The sequence below is a fragment of the Panthera onca genome, chromosome A1 (genome assembly GCF_046562875.1).
Source record: "Panthera onca isolate mPanOnc1 chromosome A1, mPanOnc1 haplotype 2, whole genome shotgun sequence".
NCBI lineage: Eukaryota > Metazoa > Chordata > Mammalia > Carnivora > Felidae > Panthera > Panthera onca.
The window spans coordinates 84,524,545-84,551,285 of record NC_138339.1 but is presented as its reverse complement, the minus strand read 5'-3'; the positions used below and the strand labels follow the sequence as shown (position 1 = coordinate 84,551,285).

Here is a 26,741-nt window from a genome sequence, read left to right as displayed (position 1 = left end):
AGATCGAGGTCAAATATGTGACCCTCCAATCTGGGTGCACTTAGCTGAGGCAATACTATCTCATCATTACTATCTTGAATTTATTGTCCATGAAATAGGCTGTTGCCTGCTTTTCTATCAAAACAAATATAAAGACTAATCCAGCACGTAAAAGTGTAGTCAGACTATTGAATCTTTTTAGCTGGTGTGGATACACTGCAAAGCAAGAGAAGTCTGCATAACATTTAAAAAAAAATATCTTCCATAAAATAATGCATTTTCTCTACTAAATATCCATTGCATACAGTGGCTTTCATTAATTTCAGGAAAGGAAAACCAATCTTTGTATCTGCCTTGCTTTAAATGTCTTCTGTGCAGGAAAGTTTTAAGCAGCATCAGTATTTTACCTATCCAGATCAAAACTAGTCAGGGAAACAAGGACACAGGGTTCTGAGGAAAATGTAAGAGACTGAAACACCAATACTGTTAGGGGAACCGAGCGCAATGATAAATATTAAAGGTTTGTGAAGATTTCAGCGTACTTGAAAAGAAAAAACACATATGCAGATATTAATTTTCACATATTTATATGTTTTTCATCACTTTATACAGCCTTGAGATGAACAATCCTGTTATCACGAAGACTTCTCTCAACAAGTAATAGCTAGAAATTAGCTTGGCACTGATTTAATTAAAATACTAGGTTTACATATTATTTTAGCATTTTCATATTCAATGTCTTCACTGGGCATTTATATAAGGATAAAAAAGAGAAGTAATTTAAGATTATTACAAAGTTAATTAAATTAAATCAAATCTTCAATTACTCTTAATTTCCTTTATTACACAGTTTGGCCTTTGGTAAAAACTTTTTTCCCTTTTCTATCACAAGGTAAAATATTTCTTGCTTTAATTCAGACCAGCTGCAATTTGCAAATGTGCCAGAAAACTGTTCCTGTGCTGGTTGCTATTAGATAACGTATTTTACATAGATTAGCCTAAATTAAGAGTCAGGAGGAAAATCTTTCTTTCGTTTCATTTTTTTTTCCCTCTGGTTCTGAATGATGAGTAACTGTCAGTGTGTGGACGCCTCTTTTCAAGGAATGTGTGAAGCTGTCACCCTGCTACATGTGCAGGACCATCCAGATGTTACACAATATGAAATCTGGGTCTCAGCATTGTAATGATTGTCAAATGAGGGCCACCTAATTGTATGCCCGAGTCTCAGTAAAATGATGATTTCTGGAGAGTTGGAGAAGGCCAATATCTTTCCGTTATTTTAAGCCAGTATCTTTTCTCGGTTCAGTGTGCATTATCTTCTTGTGGGATAGAGCTAAAAATATTTAAAAATCTGTTTTGCAAGGTACTGCACTGTAGTTCGTGATCAGATTTCATTGGTATTTACAGAGGAAAAAAAAGAAAATATTCTTCCATTACGGAGGTTTTGTCTAATCACAGCTATCAAGGATGAGGAATTCTGATCTGAGGACAGTGAACGTGCCACGCTGGCATCAGAGCCTGTTTATGCAGGTAATGGCTGGTTTAGGACACCTCTGAACTGTCACGCACCATGTGAATTAATGAGGCCATACAGGTCTAAGGTCCCTAAAAAGGCCTCTCTAGATTAGGGTCTATTAAACCTGCCACAAGCTGCTTAGTGTTATAAAAGTAACAACAGAGGCTTAACATTTTGTTCTTTTCTCTTTTCCCTTGCTTTTTAAAATACTGAAAAAAAAATTCTCTCATTCCTTAGCAAATGCTCTAACTTATAATGAAGAAAGTCCTATAGATTTATGAGACACTCAACGATTATTTAAAGAACACTAATGCTCAACAAAAACCTCCAATATCAAAAATATAAATTAGGTAGAAAAGTAGGTTTTAGGAACTGCATGGTGAGTTAATAAATGAAGCAGCTCTATTTCCTTGTTTTGTTTCAAGATTATTAAGGGCAGTTACATTTCAACAAAGTAAAATGACAGAAATTGCACACAAAAAAAGTGGCCAATATAATCAGGGATAAGTAGAAAATATTAGCTCTGTTTAGGCTTAATCCAATATTTAGTTGAGGGAATAAAATATCATGATAGGTTCCCATGAAAAGGACAAACATCAACAGATAAAGAAATGATAATTAGCGTTTTTTAAGGATCACAGTTAATATCGCTCAGAGAATAATTTTATCCTCACGATATTGGCTTCACATTTGGTTGCGTGTCCTTTGTTCGCGTCCTGTATTATTTCAAAACTCTCTCTCAAATGGCTATAGTTTTTCTGGGTTGTGAATATTACTGCATTAATGGACTTTCGTTTTTGCTTAGAAAGATTTGAGTGCAAAATCACTTTCACATCTTCAAATCTATTAGGTGCTTAGCCTTTAATTTTTTGCGCATTAACATGAAATGGTCGAAATATGAGGTTATTTTTGGAGTGATTATTATGATTGTAATAAGGCCTGACACTTGCGCGACTTCAAACACACAACCACCAACAGTTCCATTACAACAAAAGAGCTCCCAGGATAACACATTTTAATAGTCAGAAGAGTTGTGAATTCACAGCTTTGCACAGCAGGTGTGGCTGCACATCTTTGCACCCCTAAATACACTTGCTCATCTAATCTGACAGATTAGACAATGGCACAAAACCCTCATCACCGATGTCTAAACAAAGACTTCATTTCAGAAGAGAAAAAGCTTCGTGCAGACCGTGTTGCCACTAATAACTTTTCCGAGCGGAAAACAATGTATATTTTATTAATGAAAAACAAATTGCGGCAGGGAAGATGAATGTCTTGGCTTTTCTGACATTTTAAATAATTTGCCTTCCCTTCCCTTTTGTGCCTTTAATATTTACCTTCATATCAATCTTTATGCAATTTTGTTAATTAGCTATGGTGCTGGCAGCAAAACACGGAAGGCGTCCCAGTGTAGGACCTTAAAACCCGTGTTGCCAGGGGAAAACAATCTTGCTATTTTTGCGAGAGTAAACTATATTGGAAAGTATCTCCTTAATTAGAGCCAGAGGTTAAGTTGGACTCTGGGGCGCCCACGTTCTGGTGACAAGGCACTTGGCAAAGGGTTTCGAACAGGAAAAGGCAACCTGATTTTCTATTCAACTTTGTCGCCGCTGAACATTCAAAAGTGAGGCTGGGGATGTGCGTATTTACCAGAAGGGAATGGACTGAGCATTAATGGGCTCGGGAGGCTTATTTGGAGGCAGCTGCACTTATCATGAATCAGGAAAGGGAAATAGCAGCCCTGGTGTGCTGTAGGTCAGTCACAAATGTCGACTTGAGAGAGCCATAAATCTCTCGCAGGACTCCAGCCAGTGACTTGCAGAACACCCTTCTAGCGTTTCCCTATAATTTAAAGATTATGTAAGGTGTATCGTGAGCGTGTTCGATGAAAATATTAATTTAGAGATAAATCCCGTAAGCGCTTGGAGGCAGCGGCTTCTGCCGCAGTAGCTCTTCAAACAGGACACAGGCTGCTAGTTTGGTCAACAGTAGGAGGTCATGGAAGGCTGCCAAAGAAAACAAACCTTTTTCAATAAAATGCTTTCAGATCTAAGTAGTCACAGAATATCTCCTGTACTGTTTTATTACTGATATTTAAACTTTGATATATCGTCTTTTGCTCGAGTCAGAAATCTTCATCATAAAATGAACTGTGGCGCGCACACACACACACACACACACACACACACCAAGAAAGGCAATTAATCACAGCCAACTCTTTCCAGCGAGTTCAAATAATTTTCTGTTGTTTTTGCTGGGGGGGGGGGGGGGGGGAGGGGCGGGGGCAGGGAAGAGAGGAGGCAGGAAATGGTAAAAGTTGAAGTGTCAACTGTTTCGCTTTTTAAATGTATTTGTTGTTTCCGTAAAGACAGATGATATATATTGGTAAGAAAAATCTTGAGACTTTGAGAGAAATGATACAAGTTTCCCAATGAATGGTTTATTAATGATAATGCTAAGGGACGATGTCATTTTCATTTAGCAATATGGCATAATTGATCCTAAAATAAAAGTATTCTACCTCTGTCTCTTTGGGTAATTGGATAATGTTAAAATACGAGGTACAGTGTACAATGGATATTCAAATTTGTCATATACTTAATAACCTAAATTAGAAATTAATGCAGTTGAAAATATTGCCAAGGTAAGGATGCGAAAGTTGATATAAATGATTTCCAAAAAATCACCTTTTGCTTGTAAGGTAAGCATTGCGCTGGAGAACTGTTTACCGCAATTTGCATTTGCATTTTCTAAGACGCCCCTTTAGAGACCAGGAATCCATTAACGGCCTTCTCTCTTGTGGTTGGAAAGTAAAACACTTGGTGACAACAGTAAGCACCAGATTCTACTAAATGGGTACCAAGTACTACCAAGGCCATATTCGTGTTCATCACTGTGGTTCACAAGGAGATTTCCAACGTTTTGACTTTTTACCTCCCATAATTATTTAAGCCCTAAAGATATATAAGAATAAATGCAAATTGAAAACAATATAAATGAGGATTTTACATATTGTTAATGATATTCTGGAGTTGTAAGATGTAATTAACATTATAGTGTGCCTGGACAATCCAGGCAGAAACCAAATGAGAATTTGCGTCTCAATATCGGAAGTGTTGATGCAAAACTCACAGGTATCTCTCGCCCACTCCCTATGTTCTCAGAGGATGGTTCAAGTGTTTTAATACTTCTCTTCGTATCTTGACTAGTTTTAAAAGTAACGTGTGCGTGGAGAACTCTGACACTTTCGGTGCAGGCATTATCAGCACAGCGATATCTGTAAGCTATGCATGGCCACCTTTATTGTTTTACTGTTTTAAAAGCTATGTTCCACTCTGAAATTACATTAAGAATATAAATTTCAACCTCAAATTATGATTCTGTACAACAGAGGCAGAATGTGTGCTTTGTAGCCCAAGATCCCTTTCATTTAATATTAAGCATTCATCCTCTCACATTTTTCTATTTTTGAAAACTATTTGAAATGAATAGACATACACCATAGGATTCTAGACCCTGTAGAATCCCAGGGCCTGTGGCAGACTGAAGCCTAGCAGCCTCTTGTGCGGACACTGCCAGCAGAATATTTGAAGTTGATGCAGCTTAGGAAGAGGCTGATCTTCACAGAAAAGCCAGAATTTCTATAAAAAAAAAATTTAAAGCCATTTTGCCCCTAATCGTAGACAAGCGTTAAAGATCTTAAAACATGGCTATGATCAGGCAATTTTTTTGGTACACTTTTTAAATGAAGAGTACCGTCTGCACAATTTAGAATGATGGACAGATATTCTTATACATTCCATACAGTCTGAATTTGAAAGCTACTAGCTGTATGATCTTCTTGAGTCCCAGTCTGTCCCCTTCTTTGATATAGCTAAAATGAGTTGGAAAGCACAGAGATTATTTTGAATTGATGTGAAATATGCCCTGTCCCCGCTGTCCTATGACATGCCTGACATTGGCCATCATGCGTTCAAGTTGATTCCTTCGTATTAGTCTATACAGAATACAAGCCCAGGCTCTTCCCTTTTTCTGTTTTATACTCTTCATTGCTTACTTCTACCCACACACGGAGGGAAAAAAAGTCATCACAAGGCACTAAGCAAACAGAAAATGAGAGACAATATTCTTGATCACTTCACTAAACTAGCTTAGAGTTTTTTGTTTTTGTTTTGTTTTCCTCTTTTCATATTAAAGCGGGGGTGTGGCAAGAGGTAGAGAGAGAGAATCTTAAGCAAGCTCCATGCTCAGCCCAGAGCCTGATGCAGGGCTTAATCCCAGACCCTGGGATCACAACCTGAACTGAAATCAAGAGTTGGACACTCAAGTGACTGAGCCACCCAGACACCCCACCAATTTAGAGTTTTAACTCAAGTTTCAGTGGTGAATTAACTGTCAAGCGTTTCATGGATCAAAACAAACAGGATGCTTTTCTATTTGTTTAGCATGAGATATAGAGTTTTAAACTATTTATCTAGCACTAAAGGTTGATTTTATGAATTGAAACTGAATCTAATTGCTTCCCAATAACAAATAGTATATTGCTGTGATGGAAAGTAGAGTCGATAACTGAGGGTCAAGAAAAGGGTCTATTATACAAATGGACTGTGGTCTTTTTTGGGGTATTTCCCTAATATAGCTATAATATCAAGAATCTGCACTGAAAAGATTCTGCCATTGCTAAATTCGAAAGATGATTAAGAATCTGTAATTATCATCAGTTGACTGGGGGGAGAAAATGGGCCACAGAGAAAGAAAGAATTAGAAGGGAGAACTATTGTTAGAGTGTGAGGACATGGTTGGCATAGTCAGATAACAAGGAAGTTTCTGAATCTGATCATGCTCATGAATAAGAGTCAATAATTGCTGTTGTCATCTTATGACATAGGTCAGCATTTTGTTATACAGTAAATAATTGTAGATAATTACAGACATACCTTGTTTATTGCATTTTGCTTTACTGCACTTCACAGATACTGTGTGTTTGTTGTTGATGTTGTTGTTTTATATAAAGTCATAGCAACTCTGCATAGAAAAAGCCTGTTGGCATCATTTTTCCAACAACAGTTGTTCAGTTCTTGTCTCTGTGTCACATTTTGGTAATTCTTGCAATATTTCCAATCTTTTCACTATTGCTACAATTGTCATGGTGATCTGTGGTCAGTAATTACATCCCACTGAAATCTCAGATGATGGAGAGCATTTTTTTTAGCATTGAAGTACTTTAAAAAAAATTTAACGTTTATTTATTTTTGAGAAAGAGAGAGAGAGAGAGAGAGAGAGAGAGCGGGGAAGTGGCAGAGAAAGAGGGAGACACAGAATCGAAACAGGCTCCAGGCTCTGAGCTGTCAGCACAGAGGTGGGGCTCAAACGCGGAACTGTGAGATCATGACCTGAGCCGAAGTCAGATGCTCAGTCGACTGAGCCACCCAGGTGCCCAGCAATTAAGTACTTTTAATTAAGGTATGTACATTGTGTTTTGGAGCATAATGTTAGCGCATTTTGCTTACCTTACTATAATATTCACTTTATTGTGGTGGCCCAGAACTGAATCCGCAATATTTCTGAGGTACGCCCGCATGCAGAGTTCAGGCATTATGTTATCTGCTGAGGTTAGAGAGCTACGATATAGTCCTCATCTTCAAGAGAAACCCAGAGTTTAAGAGGACAATTCATGGCAATTCCTGGATCCTCACTAAAACATCTGTGACCCTCTACAGTCATGGTCTGCAGCCCCAGCGAGGTCCATAGGGCTGCCTGGTCAGCTCCCTCACCTATTTTTCACAGAAACTATTTCACCTCAGTCCCATCTTTCCAAAACATGTACCATAACCCCAATCTATCACTCCTAGAGAATCACCTTACCTCCCATTCAGCAAGGAACATAGAAATCTTTGAGAGTCAACCCAACTTGCTGACATCCAGCAGACACCTATCCTGAGTTCTTTTTCCCCTCTCTCCTCGTGTTTGTATCATTCTACCAAAATTGTTGCCAAAAGTGCTGCACGTGGGTAGGCTTCAGTCATTCTCTTACTTAACCTCAGTGTAAGTTGACACTAGAAAGAACTTCATCATTCTTAGAAAGTATTTCTCACTACTGCCTTCTCCTTACCCCACCCCTTGGCTTGTTTCAACACTGCCGTTTTCTCAAACTTTGGTCATTCCTTCTCTCAGAACTTTGCCTGGTTATTTTCCCTTGTCTATCTCTTAAGTACAGATGTTTGATGTGGTTCCATCTTTAAAAAATATGAAAACATTATTACAAAGTCTAGTATAACGAGACCGATGAAGATTTTTGTTTGTTAGTGGCTAAAGAGATAAAAAAGGAAATCTCATTATTTTGTCTCATGTTATTCTTCATTATACTTCAATTTCTTTTGTAGTCAAACACAATATTCAGTTAATGTTCATTGTGTACAAAGCATCATACTATGTACTTAAGAAAGTTATGGAGGCTTTCTGCCATGTCTACAGAATTGGCTCTCTTATGTTCATTATGTCAGGCTCACACTAAGCCTTTGCAATCATTACTAGCATGTGGGAGTCCCTACATGTTGTGCAGCCCATCGACTTTTGATTTAGTACAATTAATGGGGCAGAATTTGTGCTCTCTCTGTGAACTTTTTAATAACCCCTCCCAAGTCTTATGACGTGGGTATATCCACACCCATGAGTACCAAGGTTCCTACTTCAAGAATTTGTGTGAACTCTGGAAACTATTGACCCCCAAGGTTTCCTATAAAAACTGAAATACAACTTTACTCCATTTAATCAGTTAATTTCATCTGTAAAGTAACTTAGCCTAAAAAATATACTAAGTATATGTTAAGAATGGCACTTTTCACATGCCTGACCCCTTTCCTTAGGGTGGATATTGAAGATGTCACTTCAGTGTTTCATGCTAGAGGCATACTGCAGGGTCGGTTAGACCTGAGCTTGGAATCTTGTAGCAAAGAAACTATAATAAAAGTTTTAATAAAAATATTAGCATCATAGATTGTGAGGTGTCCTAGGTTGCTGTTGGTTTTTTACTTCACTCATGGAGACAGGAATTTCTTTAAAATACACACATATACACACAGACAGACACATCTCACCTATATTCAAGTTTTAGGACAGGAAAGTACAGATTCTGAATAATTTGCTAACTATATGCTCAGGGCATGTGTGGCACCCATACTGGTTTGCTGAATTAGTTAGGTTTTACTCTTGCACTCTGGAACTTTTATTTTTTAATTTTTTAAATGTTTTTATTTATTTTTGAGACAGAGAGAAACAGAGCATGAACAGAGGAGGGGCAGAAAGAGAGGGAGACACAGAATCTGAAGCAGGCTCCAGGCTCTGAGCTGTCAGCACAGAGCCTGACGCGTAGCTCGAACTCACGGACTGAGAGATCATGAACTGAGCTGAAGTCGGTTGCTTAACCGACTGAGCCACCCAGGCGTCCCTGGAACTTTTCAAAAGACTCATCATCAGGGTTATTTATGTTGCTTTGTGACAGAAAAATATTGAACCATCAGTATTAGTGGAAAGAACATACGTTGAAGAGAACATAGAATTGATGGCTCGTTCCTTTGTAGAACTGATGTTCTTTGAATTGTTTTTCCTAAGAAAAATAAGGGAGGAGCTAACTTTCCATTTCCATATTAAAGGATGAAACAATAAAAGATAATTTAAAAATAAATTTGGAATTTTATCTTTTGAAAACCTTTAGAAATGGGACATAATTTCTTTTTATGGTCTGCACTAGTTAATGATGGAGGGTTTTACAATCACATGGAATGATGAAGAAGAGAAAGGAAGACTCAATCAGAATCCTTCTCTTCAATCACTCTACCTTTTTACAGCCAGTACCTACGTTGTATTCTCTTCATCTACCAGGGCCTGATAGCAGAAGATGCAGATGGGGAAGTGGGGAAAAACAGATCAGTAAAGATGCTTGGAGGTACAGACAGTAGAGGATGTATTTTCTTGCCTGTAATGACACTGGCAGAGAAAATAGAGCAGGCAACACCTTCATTTTTATCTGTCCCTCAAATAACTTTTGTCAATCTATCTTCACAGGGCAGAGGGACGAATTAAAGAGAATGCAGGATGGTAGTAATGGAGGTTGGACAAGATTTTGCTGGGGGTCAAGATATCAGCTTCAAAGAGCTTGCTCCTTTGCCCCCTTTTAAGATCTCTATTGTTCAAGACTAGTCAGTATCCCTGATAACAACTAGGTTAGTCATTTAAACCTTACCATTTAAGAGATATCTTCCTTCACTGCTGAATCACCACCGTGAACAAAAACAAAGCATGCTATATCCAGTAAAACCTTGGATTGTGAGCATAATTTGCTCTGGAAATATGCTTGCAATCCAAAGCACTTGTATACATAACAAAGTGAATTTCAGAAACCATTGGCTCTGTCATGATCATATGACATTCGGCATCATGTACTACCCATATTGCAAGACATTGCTCATTTATCAAGTTAAAATTAATTATAAATGTTTGCTCCTCCTGTGGAACACTCAAAGAACAAGTTACTCACAGTCCAAGGTTTTACTGTACATAGGGAGACATAGTAAATATGTTTAGAGGGAAACTCATATAGAATAGGCAGTTTTAATTGATCATCAGAGTTAGAAATAAGGACATGAAAGAAAAAATACCAGGAATATGAGGACTTTATTTTAATAACTACAAATTGGAGATGTGGTTAGCTATTTAACAAATTCTATTGTAAACAGAAAAACCTAACAGAAACAGATTGTGAAGCATAATGTGACAAATAGACAGCACTCTGGAAAATTTAGAGATTTGTGGATTTAAATTATAGAATGTTACAAATGATCCAACTGGGTCCATTACTCAAACAAAGAAATTGAGCCCAAGGAAACACAGTCCTGTAATGAGGCAGTACCAGAGTTGAAAATACTTACTGCACCACCTATCCTATTTTTAATTTTTTTAACGTTTATTTACTTTTGGGACAGAAAGACACACACAGAGTGTGAGCAGGGGAGGGGCAGAGAGAGGGGGCGGACACAGAATCTGAAGCAGTCTCCAGGCTCTGAGCTGTCAGCACAGAGCCCAGCGTGGGGCTGAAAATCACCAACTGCGAGATCATGACCTGAGCCAAAGTGGGTCACTTAACAGACTGAGCCGCCCCAACAAACTGCACTACCTATCCTAAAGCTTAGTCCACCACATCATAGTATCTATTTGTATACTTTACTCTGTATTGCCTGGTTTGGGTCAAAATAATGACCTTTGTTTTGGAATGAAAATTTAACCATGTTAGATGTTAAATAAAATATCAATAATAATGCATTCCACAATACATTTAATTTTTTTGAACCTGTTAATGAGTTATTTTTCTAAAGTTTAATGCTTTCAGAAATTAGTTACTTAGAGTCTTAAATCCCCTAAACATTACCAAGCGACTTTTGAAAGCAAAACAGAAACCAGAAATAATTTACTTTGTTATATAGGGTACTTCTGTGTTAATTAGAAAGAGTTTTGAATTTGGAAAAAAATTAATTTTTTACTTCGAAGGTACTCTATATGTATAGTAAGTGTACCATAAGTAATTCAGGAACAAAACAAAACAAAACAAAACAAAAACAAAAAAATGGGGCTCTCTCATTCCTAGAATTGCCAAATAATATTGAAAATGTCCAGTTTTCAACAACAACAACAATAAAATTAAGAGACATGCAAAGAAAACAGGAAAGTGTGGCTCATAAGAGGAAAAGACAATCAATGGAAATTGCCCTAAAGAAGCTGAAACATTAGATTCCCGAGACAAAAAGATTTTACATAGGGTATTTTAAATATGTTCAAAACCTAAAGGAAATCATGTCTAAAGAGTTAGGGGCACCTGGGTGGCTCAATTAGTTAAGTGTCCAACTTCGGCTCAGGGCATGATCTTACAGTTTATGAGTTTGAGCCCTATGTCAGGCTCTGTGCTGACAGCTCAGAGCCTGGAGCCTGCTTTGGATTGATTATCTCTGTCCCTCTGCCCCTCCACCACTTGTACTCTGTCTCTGTCTCTCTTTCAAAAATAAAATAAAACACTAAAAAATAAAAAAAAAACAAAGTATGAGATGCCATCTCAGCAATTAGAGATATTAAAAATGAATACACACACACACACACACACACACACACACACACAGAGGGAGAAAGAGAGAGAGAATTTTCTTTATAGAGTTAAAAAGTACAAGTGAAATGAAAAATTCACGAGAGTATCTGAATACAGACTGAAGCCTGATGAAAAATTAATCAGTGAAATTGAAGACAGGTCAGTTGAAATTATGCCAGTTGAAATTACACCATTTCAGGAACTGAGGAAAGAATTTTTAAAAAGAATTGAGTCAGAGCACCTGGGTGGCTCAGTTGGTTAAGCATCTGACGTAGGCTCAGGTCATGATCTCGTGGTTTGTGCATTTAAGCCCTGTGCCAGGCTCTGTGCTGACAGCTCAGAGCCTGGAGCCTGCTTCAGATTCTGTGTCTCCCTCTCTCTGCCCCTCCCTGGCTTGCACTTTCTTTCTCTCTCTCTCTCTCTCTCTCTCTCTCTCTCTCTACCCCCTCTCTCTCTCTCAAGAAAAAATAAACATTAAAAATGAATTGGGTCTAAGATATCTGTGGGACACCATCAAGCATAACAATAAACACATAATTCAAATCTCAAAAACGGAGGGAGAGAAAAGGGAATACACAGAATATTTGAAAAAATAATGTCTGAAAACTCAAATCTGATGAAAACATTAATCTACACATCCAAAAGTTTCAACAAACTGCAAGTAGGAGAAATTCAAAGAAAGCCAAATCTATATACAGCACAAGCAAACTGATAAAAGACAAAAACAAAAAGAGAATCTTGATATCTTGATAGTAAGATAAAAGTGATATCACATAGAAGGATCCTCAGTAAGATTAAAAGCTGATTTCTCACCTGAGACTATAGAGTCTAGAAAAAAATGGAATGACATAGCAAAGTGCTAAAAGAAACATAAATTCAAACATCCTGATGATAAATAATTCTATACCCAGCAAAACTCTTTTTCAAAAATGATATAGGAATTTAGACACTCTCAGATAAACTAAAATTGAATTCATTGCTAACATATCTATGCTACAAGGAAGTCTTCAGACTGAAATGAAAGGACAATAGACAGTAACTTGAATCCAGAAATAAATTAAAAAAAAGAAAAGAAATTTTATAAACTGATAAAGGAAATAACTCAGGTAAATATAAAAGACATAATGATATTTTTTGTTTGTAAATCTTTCTTTTACCTATGTGACTTAAAACAGAACTGCATAGATCATAATTTTACATCTGTCTTCTTTGGCACAAAAATATATAAAGGGATAATTTGTAACAATAACAACTTAAAGGGGACAGGAGAACAGAGTCATATAGGAGCAAATTGTATACTAATGAAATTAATGTAGTATTAATATGAACTGATTATTACAAATTAAAATGTTTATTGTAATCACTAGGGCAACAAAAAGAAAATAACTAAAATACATATTAAAGATATGACAAAGGAATTAAAATGGTACAATAAAATATGTTGAAAAGTAAAAGATGAAAAATATTCCATGCATACAGTAACCAAAAAAAAAAAAATTAAATAAATAAATAAATAAATAAATAAATAAAGCAAGCTGGAGTGGCTAAACAAATAAAAGAAAAAACGGACTGTAAGATAAAATTTGTCAGTAGAGGAGTGCCTGGGTGGCTCAGTCGGTTGAGCATCCGGCTTCAGCTCAGGTCATGATCTCATGGTTTGTGATTTTGAACCCCACGTCAGGCTCTGTGCTGACAGCTCAGAGCCTGAGGCCTGTTTCAGATTCTGTGTCTCCCTCTCTCTCTGCTCCTCCCCTGCTCGTGTTCTGTCTCTCTCTCTGTCTCAGAAATAAATAAACATTAAAAAATTTTTTAAAAATGTCAATAGAAACAAAGAAGGGTATCATATAATGATATAAAGGTCAATCCATTGAGAAGATATAACAATAATAAATATATATGCACCTAACAACCAAACCCCAAAATATACAAAACAAAAAAATGACTTGGAGGAGCACCTAGATGGCTCAGTCAGTTAAGCTTCTGACTTCATCTCAGATCATGATCTCACGGTTTGTGAGATCACGGTTTGAGCCCCACGGTGGGCTCTGTGTGGACAGCTCAGAGCCTGGAACCTGCTTCAGCTTCTGTGTCTCCCCCTGTCTCTGACCCACCTTTACTTGCAAAAACAAATAAATGTTAAAAAAAATAATAATAGTAATAGTTCGAGATGTTCACATTTAACTTTCAAAGAAAGCTAGAACTAGACATACGATCAATAAGTAAATAAAGGACTTTAACAATAGTGTAAGCTTAATAGACCTATTGGTGAAAACCAAACAGATCCAACCTAATAGACGAGTAGACATCTATAGAACATTCTACCCAACAAAGGCAGAATTCACATTCTTCTCAAGAGCACATGGAGCATTTTCCATGAATGACGATAAGGTAGGGCACAAAACAAAATTCAATAAATGTAATATGATTGAAATTGTAGAAGTATGTTCTACAATCACAATGAAATTAAACCAAAAATCAGTAACAAAATGGAAAATGAAAAATTCATAATTATGTGGAAATTAAACAACATGTTCTCAAATAACAAATGAGTCCAAGAAGAAATCACAAGAGAAATCAGAAAATACTTGAGATTAATGACAATAAAAATACAAAATACAAAACTTATGGGATGCAGAACAGTCCTTCAAGAAAAATAAGTAACTTTACATACCTACATTAATAAAAAAGAAAGATTTCAAATCAATCTTCCATCTTAGGAAACTGGGAAAAAAAAGGAGAAAAACTAGACTCAAAACAAGCAGGAAGGAAATAATAAAGACTAGAGTGGAAATAACTGAAATAAGAAATTTAAAATTTAGAAATCAATGAAAACAAACAGACAAACCTATGAATATGCTTACTGATGAAGAACAGAGAAGATTTCTAATATCAGAAATGACAGTGGTAACATTACTTCTTACTTCACAGAAATAGAAACAGTTACAAGAAACTACTATGAATGAATGTATTTCAACCAATTAGGTAACTTGGATGAAATGCACAAATTCTTAGAAACACAGAACCTACCAAAACTGATTCAAGAAGAAATAGAGAACCTGGGTAGAACTACTACAAACAAAAAGATTTAGTAATCAAAAATTTACTAACAACAACAACCACAAAAACCCAGAGCCAAATAATTTCACTGGTGTATTATACCAAAGACTTTAAAAATAATTGACATCAATTCTTTTCAAACTCCTCCAAAAAATAAAAGAAAAAAATGTTACTGAACTGATTCTGTGAGGGCAGTGTTACACTAATTCTAAAGTCAGACAAAGGTATCACAAGAGAACTACCAACCAATAGTTTTATGAATATAGGTAAAATACTAATAAGTAGAATTCAGCAGTATATAAAAAGGATGATATAACATTACTAAGTGGGGTATATCCCAGGAATGCAAGATTTTTTGAACATATTAAAATTAAGCAATATCATATACCATACTAAAAGAATAAACACACACACACACACACACACTCACACACACACACACAATCATCTCAATAGACACAGAAAGAAAAAGCATTTGACAAAACCCAACACAAATTCAGAATAAAATACTCAACAAATTAGGAATACAAAGATATATCCTTAACCTGATAAAACATATCTATGGAAAACCCACAGCTAACATCATACTTAATGATAAAGGACTGTAAACTTTCCCTCTAAGGTAAGGACACAGACAAGGATATGTATTTTCATCACTTTTTTCAATACTGTACAGAATTTCTGTCTAGGGCATTTAGGTAAGGGAAAAAAATGAAATCATCCAGGTTGGAAAGAAAGAAGTAAAACCATTTATTTGCACATGGAATAATCTCATATATAAAAGACACTAAAAGGGGTTATTATCCAAAATATATGAAGAACTTATATACCTCAACACCCAAAAAGCAAATAATCCAATTAAAACATGGGCAGAAGACATGAACAAACATTTCTCCAAGGAAATGACCAACAGACACATGAAACGATGCTCAACATCACTCATCATCAGAGAAATGAAAATCAGAACCATAATGAGATGGCATCTCATTTGTCACAATGGCTAAAATCAAAAACATAAGAAATAAATTTTGACAAGAATGTAAAGAAAAAGGAACCCTAGTGCACTGTTGGTGGTAATGCCAAATGCTGTAGTCACTATAGGAAACAATATGGAGTTTTCTAAAAAACAAAATAACTAGAATTATCATATGATCCAGTAATTCCACTACTGGGTGTTAACCCAAAGAATATTAAAACTCTAATTCAAAAAAGATACGTGCACTACTATGTTTATCACAGCATTATTTACAATAGCCAAAATATGGAAACAACCCAAGGGTCCATCTATAGATAAATGGATAGGAAAATGTGGCTATGTGCACAATAGAATATTACTCAGCCATAAAAAAGAATGAAGTCTTGCCATTTACAACAACATGGATGGATGTAGAGAGTATAATGCTAAGAGAAGTAAGTTAGAGAAAGACAAATACTACATGATGTCACTCACATGTGGAATCTAAGAAACAAATGAACTGTCAAAGGAAAAAAGAGTCAAGCCAAAAAAAACAGGATTGTTAAATATAGAGAACTGATGATTATCAGAGGGGAGGTGAGTGGGGGATGGGTAAAATAGGTAAAGGGGATTAAGAGTACAGGTACGGTGATGAGCAATAAGTAATGGATAGAATTGTTGAATCACTATATTGTACACCTGAAACTATATAACTATATAACTCTGTATGTTAGTTATACTGGAATTTAAAAAAATTTTTTTAAACTTTAAAAAACACTAAATAATACACACACACACACACACACACACTCAGAGCTGGCAAATGAGTTCAGCAAAGTTACAAGTTATCAAATTAACATACAAAATTTCAACTACATTTCTATATATTAGTCGTAAATAATTTGCAAATGAAATTAAAAACAATTCTAATCTTAATAGTATCACAAAATAATATACTTAGTAAAAAAAATTAACCAATGAAGTGTAAGATTTGTATGCTAAAAACTATGAAACAAAGGATGAAATAAATCAAAGAGGATTTAAAAGAATGGAAATATATCCTTGGTTAATGGGTTAGAAGACTTAATATCAATAAGATGGCAATACTCCTCAAATTGATGTACAGCTTCAGTGTTATCCCTATCAGAATTTCAGGTTGATTTTTTTTTAAGAAAAGGATATGCTGACCCTAAAATTTATAATGAAATGAAAGGGACTTCAGAGAGCAACAACCATCTTGAATAATAAGTATAAGGTTGGAGGACTTACATTCTTCCATTTTAAAAGTTACTACAAAACTACAGTGATTGATACAATGTGGTACTGGCAAAAGCTAAATATATAGATCAAGGGGATAAAATTGAGAGCTGAGAAATAAACCCATTCATCTACGGTCAATCCATTTTTTTACAGTCAATTTTTTTACAGATATACCAAGAGTATTCAATGGAAAAATATAGTATTTTCTACAAATAGTAATGGATATTCACATGCAAAAGAATGAATTTGGACTGCTCACACAAGGTACACAAATTAACTCAGAAAGAATCATAAACAAACGTAAGAGCTAATGCTATAAAAGTCTTAGAAGGATTCATAGGTATAAATCTGCATGAAGTTGGATTTATCAGGTGTTTCTTAAATATGACACCAAAAGCAAAGGAAACAAAAAATAGATAATATGAACTTTATCTAAATATAAAAATGTTGTGCTTCAGAGGACACTATCAATAAAATAGAAAGACAGCTACATAATTGATAAAAAATACTTGCAAATCATGTATCTGATAAGGATCTAGTTACCTAGAATATAAAGATAATTCTTTATATTATAAAGAATATTATAGATTAATATAATTAACTAATTAATATAATATAATTAAAGAATTATAAAGAGAAATACAAAACTGGCAAAAGACTTGAACAGACCATTACCCCATTGAAGGTATACAAATGGCCAAAAAACAGGTAAGAAGATTCCCAAAATTATTCATCATTAGGCAAATGCAAATCAAAACCACAGTGAAATGCCACTTCATGCCCAGAAGGATGTCCATTTAAAATATATATATATACAGAGAGAGAGAAGGTAAAATAACAAGACTTGGTGAGGATGTGGAGAAATTGGAACCACATATAATGCTGGTAGAAATATAAAATGGTGCAGCTGTGGAAACAGTTTGGCAATTCCTCGAAAAGCTAAATATAGGGTTACGGCAAGCCACAGCTATTCCACCTTTAGGTCTACAGCTAAGAGAATTGAAAACATATTTACACAAGAACTTGTACACAAATTTTCATAGCAGTATTATTCATAATATCCCCAAACTGGAAACAATTCCAATGTGCATCAACTAATGAATTGATAAACAAACGTGTTATATCCTTACAGTGGAATATTATTTGGCAGTAGAAAGATGCTACAAAATGGATGAACCTTAAAAATATTATGCTAATGAAAGAAGCCAGACTCAAAAGATTGACTACTGTATGATTCTTCTTATACGAAATTTCCAGATTGGGCAAATCCATAAAGATAGAATGTAGATTAATGTTTGCCCAGGGGTGAAAAGGAAATATGAGTCAGGGGTCACTGTTAACAGATACAGTATATCTTTTAAGGGTAGTGGCAATGTTCTGGAATGAGATAGTGGTGATGGTTGTACGTCACTACATATATACTAAAAACCACTCAAGTGTATACTTTACACAGTGAATTCCACATTATGTGATTTTTTTTCTCAAAAAGATTGAAAAAGAAAAAAAATATTAAAAAAAGAATCATGACACCTCCTTCAACCTGGATTGCCAAGTGACCATGAAAATCAAAACTTTCCTGTAAACCACACAGAGCATAAGGGAGAAATGAATTTTGTTGTTCTGATCCACTGAAATTTGTGATTGTTACCACAGCATACACTAGCCTGTCTTAATGATACGGCCAATAAAGAATTCCTGTATTTAACTACCAATTAAGTTAGAAAATCCATACCCTCTCAGAATCTCAAGACAAAGTTCAATCATCCCAAATTTATTGGATTACATATTTCTGTAGCAAGACAATCTTGGTTTGATATAAATTTCTGTATGTCACTGAACATATATAGCTATTTGAAAGTGCCATGAAAACTAGTGATGACCTTAAAACATGAAAATACATAGCAATATCTGGAAAATAAATCTATCTGCAAATATTTGTTAAACATTTTCAAACATTTAGGGGTTTTTTTCTTTGAATTTACTTTTATCATTATCTTAGAAAGGAAAAGAGGAAAGATTAGACATTGGGTAATTATGTTCTCATATGTCAAAAAAATTCCTTTTGCTATTTTGAAAATTAAACTTCTTTTAAAGAATTCTAATATCCTTAATATTGATGTATAAATGTCACTTTATCACATTTAAAGTGAATAAAAATTGGTCCAAATTGAAATTGCACAGGGGTGATGAAGAGTTACTGTATGTGCATCTGCCAAACTTCAATTTTGGAAATCACTTTATGATTTCTAATATATCCATTGTTTCCTATTTTCAAAAATCTTTATCAGTCAAAAGGAAGTCTATCTTTACAATACTTTTCCTTCCAATTTTCCTAAAATTATCATAGATGTAAGTGTGTTTATGTTAATTATATGATGTTCACATGTTGACCATTCCATGTCTTAAATTTCTCCCCTAAAACTCACAGGAAGATGTCTTCTCAGATTGTATGTAGGTAGACAAGGACTCTATGCCTAAAGACACCATATCCCAGAAAATCAAAATTATGTTCAAGATGTCTTGATATGCGCTTGCCAGGGTCACAATTTTCATCCCCATCAAATAGTGGTATTTTCTATACCTTCCATTACTATCCTAATGATTATCATTGTGGTCATTCATGGGGCAAAGCAGTTGTAATGGTATATTTCAATATAAATGTATAAATAAATGAGCTTGCTTCACTCTCTTGCTTAAAACACTGCATTGTGGTTAGATTAATATCCACAAAACTTACTATGGTCTATCCGAACCTGCATGATCTGGTCTGCCTATACAATCCCACCTCTCTCCAGAACCATCAGATAGATTGTTCAAGCCTTAGGGGCTTCCTCTTGCGTAGTAAATTCTTACTTCCACTTGCGATTTCACATGGGTGGCTCCTTCTCACCATTGTGGCCTCATGTCAAATATCACTTCTAGACAGAGAGGACTTTCTCTAACTACCCTAGCAAAAAAATTCATATCTCTCTAAATAATATTATCCTGTTTTATCACCTTCATTACACTTATATACATTTCCTGGTTTATTTACTAGTTTATCTGTTTATTGTCCGTATGGCATCTAGAATGGGAGCTCTATGAGAGCAGATAATGTATACTCAGCACTTAGATGCATGCTGACTTGTGGAGTGAATGAAATAAGTAAATAATTCCTTGGATATCTCTGCATGCCACACCCCAAGTGATTTTTAATGCTCCCCATTCCCCTACCCAATGCATACATACCTTCACACTTAACTTTCCCCAAGTCTTTCAATAACTCCGTGAAACAGCTAATCTCAGACATTCTCAGAACAAAAGAGCTTCTGCAATCAAAGTCACTTCTAAAATGTATTAATAATCATTCATTTGCTATTCATTGTTGTACAAATAGTGATGGAAATCTGGTTTATCTGCCATAGGTTGCTGCAAGAAGTGTGCTTGCTTTCCTCGACCCCAGTGAACATTCTCCACACTCATCTAAGGGCAGAATTTGGCCATGTGTGGTTAGTTGATTACAACAAACATATGGGGAAAATGGCTGAGAATGCTCAAATATTGAAACCATATGTTACTGCATGGGAAACTATGCCTTATTAAAAAACAAAACAAAAACTGAGAACCCAGCTAGAAACATACAGCTCAGAGCTCTTGCTTTCTGAGCTTAACCACTACTCAATTTATTAGACTGAAGACTTTTACACTGAACTCAATCTTAACATCACAGAGTAGCTTAAAATTTTAACTTAGTTAAAATATTTTTTTTGACTACAGAAGATTACAAAAATCACACAGCTTGGAAAATTTGAAAATTCCTTAAAAAGTAAAAATATCTTTAGTCCTAAGAGATTTTTTAAATTCTATTTTAAATGCCATGAAGACTTCATAGCTTTTCTATACACTGCTTATATAAATGGAGTTTTAACTCCTTTTCTCAATTGACATCACTCCATCTTCATAGAGGAATCCATCAGACAGGGAACATGAATGGCACACTTATGAGACATTAGTCTTATCATTACAGATTAAGAGAATTAACACAAGAAGAGAATTAGCATCAGAAGTGATGTCGAGCATCACTAGAGGACCTCAGAATAGACTCATATACATTAGCTTTTAAATTTCAGATGAACCTCACTCACTGTCCTTCATCAAATCTAAGGTGTCATCATCAATTGTAAGATACACCATTACTAAGAAATAAAAATGCTGCCAACTTAACAATGATCTAATACTCTCTTGATTTTCAGAGTTTAAAATATGAAAATCTATCCATGTTCAAATCAATGAAGCATGCTAGTTATACCAACTTGAATTTTGGCATGATGTCCTACTATTCAGCACTGAATCCAAGGCATAGTAAGAAATTTGTTTTTCACACTTCCTTTCCCATTTGGTGCCTGTTCCCTTAGCTAAGGAGCTCGGTGCTCATTTTGTCCCCTTCTAAACCCTTCTCCACCCACATAAATGTCCCTGCCAGCAGTGAGTCCTTTCCCTGAGTTTTGCTTTCCAGAGAGAGCCAATACTCCACATTCTTCCTTCCAATTCCCTCTCTTCTTCTTGTCACTGTCAGAAATTGGTCTTACAGATTACTTTGAGCTAGGGAATTTGATAATCAAAGATAACTACATGATACCATTTTAATAATATTTGCATTTTAATGGTGAACTCCTTGACTCACAAATTTTAGCCCAAATAACTCAATCACCTACAGTAGATTTTGAAGCATAATTTCAGGTTATATTTTGAGATATAAAGACAGTTAATTCATGTAAATTATAGCCACATTTTGATTCACATGTGGAGGGAGGCAATATACTGTGGTAGAAAAAGCATGAAGTCTGGGGTTTACTAAGACACTGTTTTAATAGCTCCTATGTAATCCAGAAGTTGCTTAATATTTCTTACTCTCATTTTCTCATCAATGAATTAAAAATAATGATAAATACATTTCATAAATTTTATTAAAATTAATAAGATAAATATAAATTGTGTAAGAAAATTTCTAGCAATATGATATAATATGTAGTCATATAGTTATATATTATTTGATAGAAACAGACTACATATAATAGTATACTGCTGACACCTTAATCAAATTATCAAATTGGGGGGCACCTGGGGGCTCAGTTGGTTAAGCATCCAACTTCGGCTCAGATCATGATCTCTAGGTTTGTGAATTCGTGTCATGCGTCAGGCTCTGTGCTGACAGCTCAGAGCCTGGAGCCTGCTCCAGATTCTGTGTTGCCCTCTCTCTCTAAAATAAATAAACATTAAAAAAAGTTTGTTTGTTTTTTAATTATCAAATTGGGCCTAAGTAGCATTAAACGTTCAAGCTCTACTAACTCTACCATAAATTTCTAGGTGTTATTCTTGACAATTTGCTTCCTAACTTTGTATGTATTGTTTAGATATTCTTATGTACATAACAAAATTACTTACCTAAAGGTCCAGGCAGTTATGTAACTGCTCTTTCACTTAATGCCAATTATTTGAAATTCTTTTATTTTTTTCTCACATGACTGAAATTAATATTGTAACCATCGATATATTTTTAAAGATTTGATCATGGTGCTTTTTTAATAAGTTAAAATCTGTGTTGCTTTGGTAATAGTACACTCCTACAAAGAGACCAACAGACCTTTTGTGTCTGTTGATTTATACATTTCTCTGATTTTTCTTGCCTTTTCTAAATTGCTATTTTCCTTTCCTTCTTTATTCTCCCTAGCTTGTCTTTATCTTTTTTTTTAATTAAATTAGAAGTTCCTTCTCACCTTTTCATCATCCCTCTTCCAATTCCCAATTTTTCTCTTGTTCTGATCAGACTGTAAAGTCAACAGGTATATATTTATATCTAACCTTGTTTTCTTTAAATAGTTAAGAACCAAAACATATGTAATGGTTAGAAGATTAATTATGTCCATATCCAGGCTTACTTTATCTTTGTTGATTCTTTACTAAGTTCTGTAAATAAAAGTTTTTCAGTACAATTCTCTCAAGTTCAAAATTTTTTTTTTCTAATTCAAAAAATTTTAAGTACAAACTCTAAATATCTTTAAAGAGATAGAATGTCAATTCTAGCAAAATCCTCTTGCATGGCAATCCTACTACCCACTGAGCAGCTTATTAGACACTGAGACACAAAGGGGGTTCACTAGAAATGAGGGAGGTTGGTTTCAACCAGAGATCATGATCAGAGTTCTCCCAACAGAGCTGACTGCTTAATCACTGACTTTGGAGTTGAACGGAATCAGAAGAAAGCACTGAACACAGGTCTAGAGCAGGACTTATTGGCTATAGTTGGTATAAATGAAGATGATATGAAGTTTAACATGATTAAAGGCAACAGAAAGATGTGAGTAGGAACATAAACGTGCATGCATCTACAATTTTTCCCATCCTGCTCTCCTAAGTACCACTGATACTTTAAGACCCGAACTGGTTAAGAGTAAGATAATGGAAAACAGAAAACACTTGGTACACAGTTATGTATGGTCCTTAATCTGTATAAATAAATACAACTTTTCATTTTCCTTTTCATCTAAAACAATATTTCTTCAGTTATCATATATATAAAAACAATTTTTGGAAAGAAGTATATGCCAGGGCTTATTCTGCTAAATAATATAAAAATCTATTTGGGACAACAGGACATATCAATCATTAAGTTATATTGCAACATGTTGCAATGTATATATCTTTAGTATGTTAAAATTAATACACAAAACAAATAGTGATACATTACCAGAGATGGAGCAATAAGAAACCAGGCAGTTTTGGAGACATATATCTAGTGTTGAAATTCAAAGTCATAAGGCTACACATAGCTTCCATAGTCAAGAGACTATAGAAGGAACAACAGAGAGTTGATAACAGAATGTTGAGGATTATTTACTCCTGAGGGCAAAAACATAAAGAAAGAAGACTTTGTTGAGTAATAGTGGAAAAACCAAAGCAAGCATATACATAATATATATTATGTATATATTTATATATATATATATATATATATATATATTCATGTATTTTATATATATACATATATTATGTAATATATATATGAATGAATGTGTGTGTGTGTGTGTGTGTGTTTATGGCCAATAGTCTCAGATTCCCCTGACAAGTCCAGGAGAATGAAGATTGGAAAAATAAAAATGGATTAGGGATTGGTGACTTTGAAGGATTCAATTTCAATTCAATGGTTGAAGTGAGATAATGAGGAAGTAGAGAAATGAAGGAAAGGAGAAATAAGATGGAGCAAGGTTCGAAAGTAAAGCAAAAGCATCCTGAGAATAGAAAATCCTGGAGAACTGGGGAGGCAATGGTGAATGTGCCAATGGACAGGGAAGACTTCAACGTTTTAAAAGGAAGAAAGTAATTGATGGAAGACAGAGGACAAAATCATGGACTTGACAGTCAGTTTAAATGTTAATGGAGAGTTCTCAAGTGCATAGGAACAGCTGCTGACAGGAACTCAGGATACGTCAGTTTTAACTATCACCCCAGGCAGATGAGTCCCAAATACTGTCTCTCGATTTAACCTTTCCCCTGAACTCCAGTTGGGTGGGTGGGCTTGTCACTCAGGAATACAAGTGCAGTGACCATGCTACCATCCAACTTATCGTGCTATCATTAGCCTACAGACACATATCTATTTCTGCCTGTCAATTTGTCCCTGTTAGCTTCACCACACTCTTGCTTCTCTTTTTCCACTTGCCTTCTAAAAATACACTACTTGAGACATTGACAGTAGCACTACATGCGATTTGACACCTAGAACGTAGAAAAGGAAAAAAATGTTGAATGGATGAATAGATCTATCAATGGGTGGATGGATGAGTGTGTGACTGAATTTACTGATCACTTATTATCTGCCAAATATTATTCTAGTCCTTTTATATACAGAAGTGTCCAGAGGCAAGTTTTCTGCCTCTACTTCATATTAGAGATTGACAAAACAAATGTATTATATGCCCATTTTGTGATAAGTGCTAAGAAAATAAGGAAAGCCACATGAAAGAAATGAGAAAGTGCACGGCAAGAGCTGTTATTGACTGGTTGATCAGGGAGGTCTCTATGTAGATCTGTCATTTAGACATAAAGGTAAGTAAAACGGGAAAACAAACCAGGCAGATATTGGGAGAAAAATGTTTCTAGATACAGGGAAGAACAAACTCAAAGTCACTATGGTTAGAACATTTGTAACTTGCTTGAAAGTGGTGAAAAGGCCTCAGTAATTTGAGAAAAAAGGATGAGGAAGAAGGTGACATGAGAGAGAGAGAGTGAGAGCCCAGGTCATCGGGCACTTTTTGATGTGGCGTTGCTAGATTTAGCAAATAAAGATACAGAATGCTAAGTTTGAGTTTTAGATAAACAACAAATGGTTCGAATATATGTATGTCCTAAATATTGTATAGGACATATGTAATTTAAATTTAAATAGGACATATGTCCTAAATATTGTATAGGACATTTGCTGTTCATTTCTAATTCATGTTGAACGGGGTGTCCTGTATTTTCTCTGGAAACCCTACAGTGATGACATCTTTGGATTTTACTCTGAGCAAGTCAAAAATGATTCCAAGGTTTCTCACTTAAGGAGCTGGTAAAACAGAGCTGATGTGTCCAAAAATGGGAAAGAAAGAAGAAAGTTCAAGGCAGAAGATCAAAATTCGGGTTATTTTTAACATTTCTGAAGTATACATGCCATTCCATAAATTTCACCCATTGAGGGTATAGAATTTAGTAAGTTTTGGTGAATTTAGAGTTATGCAGCCATCAATCTGACCTCATTTCAGAATATTTTTATCAACCTCAAAAAGATGTTTGGTACCCATTTGTAGTAACTCCTCATATACATCTCAAGCCCCTGGCAATCACTAACCTATTTTCCGTATTGGCAGATTTCCCTATTCTGACATTTCATAGAAACAGAATCATACATGTGTTGGTTTTGGTATCTGGCTTCTTTCTCTTAATGCTATGCTTTCAGATTCATTTATATTATAGCAAGAGTCAGTACTTCTTTCCTTTTTATTGCTGAATAATATTTCACTGAATGGATATGTTATCAGTTATTTTGTTTTTGTTTTTGTTTTTCCCCAGCTTGGGGCTATTACAAATAATGTAGCATTGACTATTCACATCCAAGTCATGTTTTTATTTCTCATGGGTAGAGTATGTGGAGGAAAATTGCTGGTTTGGATGGTAAAATTATGTGAAGAGTTTGGTTTTGAGTTAGTTTCCAAGGAGAGATGTTGTGTAGGTACCTGATGTCTTGGTCTAGAATTTAGGAAAGAGGTAGGTACAAAATTGGAATTTAACATTATAAACATTATTTCAACGTGATTGGATCGCATAAGGTCTGGTAAGTAGTCAATGTAGTTAGAAAAGAAAAAGGCCAAAGATTAACTCCTGGGGCATGCCAGTTTAAAGGTTACAAACGTGAGGAGGTTTTGTAAAAAGAGAATAAGATGAACCAAACACGGAAAAGTTCAAAGCAGACATTTGTTTGTGTCCTGTGCATCACATCCCTTTGGTCAGTCTCCAAGCTCAGCCGAAACTGTGGTAGACAGTTTCAGTTCATGCTAAGAACCTCCAAGATTTTCTGCTTAACTTCTCAAGGTTTTTTCCAAAGTGAAAACCAGTCACTCAGTCCCTGTGGTCATGTATGCAATTAAGGACCCCACAGGCAATTCACACTAATGAGAAGATGGGACTCAGGGTTATAAATGCCCCCATCTTCTCTCCTTCGGCGAAGTAATTCTGAGTTTCAGAATAACAAAAAAGCTGACTAGTGTTGAATCAACAGAAAATCAAAGCAAAGAAAAGGGAGGAAATTGAGATGTATATAAGAT

At 35.2% G+C, this 26,741-nt stretch overlaps 1 long non-coding RNA gene across 1 annotated transcript in view; it reads right to left on the bottom strand.

The window, feature by feature from the left end:
• Positions 1-1,029: 1,029 nt before the first annotated feature.
• Positions 1,030-26,741, bottom strand: part of LOC132681172 (uncharacterized) — a 97,433-nt gene continuing 71,721 nt past the window's right edge. Inside the window, exon 3 of the long non-coding RNA XR_009610915.3 lies at positions 1,030-3,504. This is a non-coding gene — a long non-coding RNA (uncharacterized LOC132681172). The remainder of the gene's footprint in view (positions 3,505-26,741) is intronic.